Here is a 9,446-nt window from a genome sequence, read left to right on the forward strand (position 1 = left end):
GCAGATGGACGGGCAGAAGTCTTCGAACGACGTTGACTTCCAGACCGCCTAACCTCTCTCCCGACTCATCCTTGACGATCCGATCCCCGATCGGTTCAAGATGCCGCACGTGGAGCCCTATGACGGCTCCACCGACCCAATCGACCACCTGGAGAGCTACAAAGCTCTCATGACGATTCAGGGGGCAACCGACGCTCTCTTTTGCATCGGCTTCCCCGTCACGCTCCGCAAGGCTGCCAGGGCCTGGTACTCCGATCTTCGGTCGGAAAGTATCCACTCCTTCGGGCAGCTCGAGCACTCTTTCGTGGCTCACTTCAGTACCAGTCGGAAGCCGCCGCGAACGTCGGATAGCCTTTTCTCTCTCAAACAGGGAGAAAACGAGACGCTCCGGCACTTCGTGGCGCGATTCAACACGGCCACACTTGAGGTCCGGGACCTCAACGAAGACATGGCCATCTCGACCATGAAACGGGGGTTGAGGGCGTCCCGTTTTACTTACTCCCTGGACAAGACCCTCCCCCGCACCTATGCCGAATTGCTGGAGCGCGCGTACAAGTATATACGCGCGGACGAAGGAGCCTCCAACCGGCGCTCAACCGAGTTCAAGGGTCCGAAGAAAAAGCAAAGAAGGGTCGGGACCCCGCCGAATCCAGCAGGCCCCCGACTGATGGTCGGGTCTCGCCCCCGCGACGAAACCAAAAGTCGCCCCGACGGCAGACTCCAAGGCCGACACGCCCCAGGTATGACTTCTATACTCCTCTCTCCGCTCTCCGTGCGCAGATTTTGATGGAGATCGAGGGGGAAGAATACCTGCGACGGCCTCCGTCTCTGAAGGCAAAAGGCCTCGACCGACGAAAGTACTGTCGATTCCATCGGGGCCACGGCCACAATACCGAGCAATGCATCCAGCTTAAGAATGAGATCGAAACTCTCATCCACCGAGGGTATCTCGGCAAATTTCGGAGGAACCCGCCGACTCAATCGGTCGCCGATCGACGACCCCAGCCGACTGAGGAAGCGACGACTAATCGGCCGACGGTCGGGGTCATCAATATGATTTCCAGACGACTTGGATCGGGGACGTCTGCTGGAGGGGAGCCGACGAAGAGGCCGCGCCCGGACGACGTAATAGCCTTCACGGAAGAAGATGTTCAGGGCATCCAAACTCCCCACGACGACGCTGTTGTTGTCTCGGCAACAATAGCAAACTATGATGTAAAAAGAATTTTTGTAGATAATGGAAGTTCGACGAATGTTTTGTTTTACTCGACCTTCTCCAGGATACGACTATCGACAGACCGACTCAAGAGGATCTCTACGCCCCTGATAGGCTTCGCCTGGGATGCAGTCACAACGGAAGGAGAAGTTACCCTGCCCGTGACGGTCGGAACCGAACCACGATAAAGTACGGTCCATTTGACTTTTGCGGTCATCCAGTTGCCTTTGGCCTACAACGCCATACTCGAAAGACCCGGACTAAATGCCCTCAAGGCGATTGTCTCGACGTACCATCTCTTGGTTCGATTTTCGACCAAAAATGGAGTCGGGGAGATGCGCGGAGATCAACAGCTCGCTCGACGATGCTTCCAGATCTCCGCTCAAAGCGACGAGTTGAAGGGCCCCCTCGCGATCGACAAGCTAGACCCGCGGGAGGAGGAGAAACGTGGTGAACCGGCTGAACAACTCATCCCCATCCTGATGGCCGGGGATCCCGACCGAAAGGTATGGGTCAGGTCTCAACTACCCGACCCAGACCGATGACGATTGGTGGAGCTGCTGAGAGCCAACACTGACGTATTCGCTTGGTCGGCAGCAGATATGTTGGGCATCCCTCTGGAGACAATGATGCACCGACTCAACATCGATCCAACGATGAGGCCGGTGAGACAAAAGAAAAGGTCTTTTGCCTCGAAAAGATAGAAGTCCATCGACGAAGAAGTGGACAAGCTGCTCGAGGCGGGCTTCATCAGGGAAGCCACATATCTCGATTGGCTCGTCAATGTCATCATGGTCAAGAAAGCCAACGGAAAGTGGAGGATTTGTATTGACTACACCGACCTGAATCAGGCCTGTCCGAAAGACAGCTTTTCACTTCCAAAGATCGACCAGCTGGTGGATGCGACGTCCGGATTTCGACTGCTCAGCTTCATGGATACCTTTGTCGGGTACAATTAGATCCGGATGGCGCCCGAGGACGAGGAGCACACTGCCTTCGTGACCCCCAAGGACCTCTACTGTTACCGAGTGATGCCCTTCGGACTGAAGAATGCCGGCGCCACCTACCAACGACTTGTCAATAAGGTCTTTAAAGACCAGATCGGGCGCAACATGGAAGTATACGTAGACGACATGCTGGTAAAAAGTGCGCAGGCTGCAGACCATGTCCATGACCTCGAAGAAGCCTTCCGCACTCTACGACAACATCGAATGAAGCTGAATCTGACTAAGTGCGCCTTTGGGGTGACCTCAGAGAAGTTTCTCGGATTCCTGATTTCTCAGCGAGGGATCGAGGCCAACCCTGAGAAAATAAAGGCGATCATCAACATGCATCATCCGAACACCAAGAAGGAGGTCCAGCAGCTGAACGAAAAATCGTCGCTCTCAGCCGGTTCATTTCTCGATCAGCTGAAAGGTGCCTCCCGTTTTTCAAAACTCTACGGCAGGCGAAGGGCTTTTCTTGGTCGGATGAGTGCCAACGGGCCTTCGAAGATCTGAAGAAATACTTGGCTTCCCCGCCGCTGCTTATGAAGCCGAAGATCGGAGAGACCTTGTATCTCTTTTTGGCCACCTCCTCTGAGGTGGTCAGTTCGGTGCTCGTCCGAGAAAACGAGAGCCGAACCCATCAGCCTATCTACTATACCAGCAAAGTGCTCCGCGGTGCTGAAGCTCAATATTTGAAGACGAAAAAGATGATTTTCGCCCTGACCGTCTCCGCACAACGACTCCGTCCATACTTCCAGGCGCATGCTATCGTGGTTCTCACCAACCAACCCTTGAGGGCGATATTGCACCGACCAGATACGTCGGGATGACTGGCGAAATGGGTGATGAAGCTTAGCGAGTTCGACATACAGTACCAACCGCGACCTGCCTTGAAGGCCCAGGTCCTGGCCGACTTCATCGCCGAATGCCCGGCGGCCGACCAAGGGTCGGAAGGAGCGGACCCGGGATGAGACGCGGTCTCCGAGCCAGACCCGGACTCCACCTGGGTACTGCACATCGACGGAGCTTCAAATGCTCAAGGGAGCGGGGCTGGGTTCCTGCTCACCAACTCGGATGGGGTAGTCACCGAGTACGCCCTCCGATTCGACTTCAAAGCCTCCAATAACCAAGCCGAGTATGAAGCGCTCCTTGCCGGCTTGAGGATGGCAAAGGAACTTGGGATCGACAGCCTCCGGGCATTCTTTGATTCTCAGCTGATCGTGGGGCAGGTCAAAGGTGAATTCGAGGTGCGAGATTCGGTCATGGCCAAATATCCTCAGAAAGTGAAGGATCTCGTAACGCGCCTCAGGTATTTTGAAATTTCCCACATCCCTAGGTCGGAGAACGCCCGGGCCGACGCACTTTCCAGACTGGCGACTTCGGCTTTCGACTCTTTGGGCCGGACGTTCGTGGAGAACCTTGAGCAGCCAAGTATCGACAGGTCGAAGAGGTGCTACAACTAACGGCTGAACCGAGCTAGATGGATCAGATTGTTCGGTTCCTGACTGACGGAATCAGTCCTGAAGATCTCACGGAGGCCAGACGGCTCTGATGGTCGGCCTCCCAATATGTGATCATGGATAGCCGACTCTACAAAAGGTCGTTCTCCCTTCCCTTGCTCAGTGCTTGGGACCGACCGACGCGGATTATGCTCTCCGAGAAGTGCACGAAGGAATCTGCGGGAGTCACTTGGGGGGCAAATCCCTAGCCTACAAAGTCCTACGACAGGGTTACTATTGGCCCACCATGAGGAAGGATGCGGCTGAGTTGGTCCGAAAGTGCGAACCTTGCCAGAAGTACGCTAACGTGCAGCACCGACCGGCCAGCCAAATCGCTCCTATTGTCGCTCCATGGTCCTTCGTTCAGTGGGGGGTCGACATTCTCGATCCTTTCCCTCCAGCATCGGGTCAAAGAAAGTTTATAGTCGTCGCCATCGACTACTTCACTAAGTGGGTGGAGGCCGAGCCCCTGGCGCAGATTATCGAACGGAGGATGGAGGACTTCATCCAAAAATCCATCATCTTCAGGTTCGGATTGCCGCATACCATCATCACCGACAATGGGCGGCAATTCGACAACCAAGACTTCAGAGACTTCTGCGCAAAGTTTCACATCACGCACCGACTGACTTCAGTCGGGCACCCACAGTCCAACGACGAAGTCGAGGTGACCAACCGGACCATACTACACGGACTCAAAACCTGACTAAATGAAGCCAAAGGCCTCTGGGTCGATGAGCTAGGCTCCGTTCTATGGGCTTACCGAACGACCCCCCACGTTCCGACCGGGGAGTCGCCTTTCGGTTTGACCTATGGGACGGAGGCGATGATTTCACTCGAGATTGGACTGCCGTCTATCAGGGTCGAGCGGTATCAAGAGCCGGACAACTCTGATTGTCGGAGGGCCGACCTAGACCTCCTCCCCGAACTGCGGAACGAGGCCCAACTTCGCATGGCTTCATACCGACAGAAAGTAGTCTGGTATTACAATGCCAAGATCAGACTAAAGCTTTTCAGGCCTGGTGACTTAGTCCTGAGAATGGCAGAGGTCTCGAAGCCCCTGGACCAAGGGAAGCTGGCTCCGAACTGGGAAGGGCCCTACATGATAGCAGACACCTATGGCCTGAGGGCTTACCGACTGGAGACTCCGGAAGGAAAACCCATTCTCCGGACCTGGAACGCCGACAACCTGAAGTTGTATCACCAGTGAACTTTGTACTTGTTCATTCGGAATACACATCCGATCTCAAATTTCGGAGTTCTAACTCTTCGACTGACGATCGGCGCTCACCAAGAAAGTCGAGTCCCGACGTCCCGACTCAGACTTTGTGTCCGTATTAAATCGACTGCCCAACCACCGACGACGCATCGGGCACTCACAAGGACCGAACCATCCACGGCGACGGGGGTTGACACTCCTTCTACGGTCAAACTTTCGGGCCAGACTATCGGCTAACTTACCGATTGAGCCCCGATCAAAGAAAGGCGAAAAGGCCTGCGCGACCACCGTCGTGACTTACCGACCGAGCTACGACGGTCGGAGGATACTCGGCTTGCCACCGACTATCACACGATGCGACCATAGTCACGTTCATGACTCACCGATCGAGCTACGGTCGGCCGGAAGATATTCGGCTTACCACCGTATATCCTGAGGCGCAGTGTAAATACCCGACACAAGGGTATCGGGATCCGACTTATCACCATTTCCCCGACTAAACGCACCGGACGATATCCGACTGAACGCGTCAGAAGAAACCCGACCGCCAAGCTTTACCCGGTGGTCGGTCGGCTTTTGACTCAACGGACACGCCCGACTCACAGCCGGGCGAATGACGCCCGACTTAGGCCATCGACCATCGAAAGGTCGATTCAAAGTTGGGACTTATTCTACCTTCGTGACGGCACAAATTGCCGAACGTCCTAACTGAGCTATATGGGCTGGCGACTTACGTGTTCGGATGCATTCTATGACACATCGAAAGAGAAAGATAAGCAGAAGAAAAAAGTTTAAGTCCGAGAACTTTGATTTCATTGAAGATCAAAATAGACTTTACAAAGTTGGGTCGAAGCCCGAGTACAAGCCGAGCAAAAGCGAAAAGGAAAAACAAAATCCGACTAATCATCGGAGTCGGCCTCCTCCACTGGATAGCGACGAGAAACGGTCGGCGAATCCGCCTTGGCTTCGGCAGTCGGGGCCGCTTGATCTTCAGTAGCCCGCTCTACGTCTTCTTCGGCTTCCGCCCTGGTGGAAAGGCCTTCCGATACTGGTTCGGCCGTCTCCTCCGCAGCTGGGGCCTCCGACTCTGGCAGAACTACGCTGCTGAGATCGAGCTCCGGGTACAGACCTCGAACGGCTTCCCGAGCATCCTCGTACCCGACCCGGTACGAGAGGAAGCCGCTCTCCAGAAGCTCTTCTCGGTACTCTTCCGAGTCACGGAAGCCTTCAACGGCCCGACCCAAGGCCTCCTTCGTCGACTCTGCTTCAGCCTTCGCGATGTCCGCGTCGGCCTGGGCGATGGACAAACCTTCTTCGGCCTTGGCAAGATTTTCGAGACTTACTCGGAGCTGCTCGCGGTCGGCCTCCAGCTCCTTGGCGACGCTGTCTCGCTCGTGCCGGAGCCGACGGACAGTGCGGGACTTCTTCTTCGCGTTGTCCCTGGCCGACTGCAGCTCCGACTCCGATGTTGCCAAAGCGCCCTTGAGTCGGGAGACCTCCTCTGTAAGTCTGGAGACGTCCCCCTCAAGTCAGTTCTCCCATTCGACCGACTGTTGTAGCTGGTCGACCAGGATGACCTTGTCGGCTTCAAGGCCCGTGACCTTGTCTCTCCAAGCCGTGCGCATATCACCGAACTTTCGGTACCCGACCTCTAGCTCGGAGATATTGAAGACCAGCTGCATAAGACGAAACCGACCGTTAAGTAACCAAACCTGCGGAAACTACATTGAAGGCAAAGGAAAGAGGAGCTTACCCGGATCATCATCGGGTAGAATGAAGACAGCATGTCGGAGACACACTGGTTCTTCATCGCCTCGATGTCGGCGGGAAGGAGGAGCGCCTGGCACAGCCTCCTGGCCAAATCATGATTAGCCAGGCCCGATGCGCCTTCAGGGAGGGGGAAGTCGATTGACCCTCCGCCGACCGATCGTCCTTCGTCACCCGACGCCATGGGGGCCTTCCCTCGGCCGGACGTCCAGGCCCTGACATCGGAAATGGACGGCAAACTCGAGCCCGACCGAGTCTCGACCGTCGGCACAGCAGCAGCTGGTGCGGGTCGCGCGGGCTCATGCACCTCCTCCCGATTCTCCTCCGTCGGCTGGCAGTCGGTGCACCATCGACCGACTCGTCAGCCGCCCTTCTTTCGGGCGAGGCGGCGCCCTCGCCCGATGGTCCCTCGGACGGGACTTCGACAAGCACTGTCGGCGCCGACAGTGCGATGACGGGCTCTGCCCCCGACCCAGTCAGTTCACTCGACGGAGCTGCGTGGGGCCTCTTGGGAGGCCGCGACGGTCCGGCCCCTTGCGTCGGCCTCTTTCGGACGGCGTACTGGCGTACGTCGGCCGCCGTCAGTCACGATCTCGGCGGCATATCTGCAGAAGGACGGCGATGGTCAGTACCGTAAAGAAGAAATGGAAAGGAGAAGAATGGCAAGGAAAATGAAAAACCGACCTAGGCGGGGGACCGGGCTGAGGCCGGCGTCGTACAGGGCCTGCTCGGTGACGAGCTCACTCTGCTTCGGCACCGAGATGTCCTTCAGCCGGTGGAAGTCCTCCCGATCTTCAGCCTCCACCCGACTGTTCTCGTTCGGCTCTGTTCGGAGATTCTCCCAACGGACGGGGAACCCCCAAGGAGCGGAAGACGATGCAAAGAAGAACTGGTTCTTTCATCCGTGAATGGACGACGGAAGACCAGTAATGAAGGAGAGCCCCTTTCGAGGAACGAAGTACCACCACCCTCGGGCTTTAAGGTAGGGTCGGAGGATGAAGAAAGCTCGAAAGAGGGAGATCCGAGGATCGGTCGGCAAAAGCCGACACAGAAGTGCGAAGCTGACTATCAGCCGAACTGAGTTCAGCGCGAGTTGTGCCGGGCACAGCCCGTAATAGTCAAGGATGTTTCGGACGAACTCCAGAACCGAGAAACGAAGACCGGCCCGGAGGTCCTCCAAGTAGAAGGCCACCTGGCCCTTAGGCGGGCTGTTAACCCGACCGTCGGCACCAGGGGCGAACAGCCGAAACTGCCCCGGGATGAGGTATTGCTCCCGGAGCCGATCGACGTTCGGCCCCGAAAGTGAAGAAACCTCCACCTCCGGGGTCGATCGAGTGTCGTCAGTCGGCTCTCCCGACCGACCACCTCGTGGAGACGTCCTGGCCATGGACTCAAACGAATGGCAGGGAAGAAGAAGAAGGAGATGGTGAAGATGATGATGGCCCTCAGAAGAAGAAGGAACTACAAAGAAAAAGAAAAAGAGAAACGGGGGAGAGTACCTGAAATGAGGACTTACGCAGGCAGAGTCTCGACAGTAAAATGAGGAGGATAAAAAACTGAATAGGGGCGACCCTGTATATATAGTGCCCCCCGACGGTCGAGATGAAGGCACGACCAACGAGGACTCCCCAGATCCTGCCGCGTGGCGTCATCCGGGCCGTCCGTCGGCCCGACGGTTCGACGTACCTACCTTCAGATCGAGCCACATCACCTCCATCCACTCCAACGAACCTGTCCCAATGGCCGCACGCCACGTGGCGTAAAGGCCGCGACATTTCGCATCCCCGAAGGGACGGCGGGAATGGCGGCTCCCTTCCCGATGGGATGAGACGTTTGACACCGACAGGATGTCTGACATCGGTGGGAAGTCCGACGCCTGCGGGACGTCCGACGCCGACATGACACCTGACGTCGATGGGATGAGATATCTGACACCGACTGGACACCTGACGACAGCGAATCGTCCGGCAATCGTGAGACACCTGACATCATATCAATCTGCGGTACGGTCGAAATTTGGCACACAGTGAATCCACTCCTTTTCGCCCGGCATTGCTGCCCAAACGAAGTCATCGACCAGCGCACCGTCCGACTCAGGAGTGGAGGGGGGCAACTGTTGGGGAATACCGACCGACCCCGCTCACGCCGACTTATAATCGGGCCTACCCGACCGACCGACCGGCCGACTGACCGATCGTCGGATGCCATTACCGACCGATTAACGGCTCTTAGCCGACTGAGGATGTGTCGGTCGGGCAGACCTTTTTCACTCTCCCGATCGACTGCACCAGGAAGTCCGATGGCCGACTCTCGCAACATGCCCGACTGACCATTGGAAGGGCTCGAATCTCCACCCGACGCCACACAGCTGGCCACCGACCTAAGGTCGGTCGACTCCTCCGATCGTCGTACAGCTGTCAGAGACTGTCAGCCTTGACAGCAGCATGCGGCACTGCCGCCTAAGGGCATTATCCCACCTAGGACATTGTCAACCCTAGTGATTTGACAACCCCATGGCGATGTGACACTTTTACGGCGACTCTGACAGTCTACAGTGAGCTGACAATTCCTCAATTGTCTGCGCCATTAATGACGGCGCTATACTACGCTCCACTATATATATCGGGGAAGGCTACAGTGTTAGAGGCCCTTCAAAAAAAAACCACAGGCTTGCTCCCTTCCTCACCCTCTCGTTGAGCTCCTTGTTTTCTTCTCACTGTTGCCTAGTCTCCTCTCTGACTTGACCGTCGGAGGGTCTC

The sequence above is a fragment of the Elaeis guineensis genome, chromosome 7 (assembly GCF_000442705.2).
Source record: "Elaeis guineensis isolate ETL-2024a chromosome 7, EG11, whole genome shotgun sequence".
Classification (NCBI taxonomy): Eukaryota; Viridiplantae; Streptophyta; class Magnoliopsida; order Arecales; family Arecaceae; genus Elaeis; species Elaeis guineensis.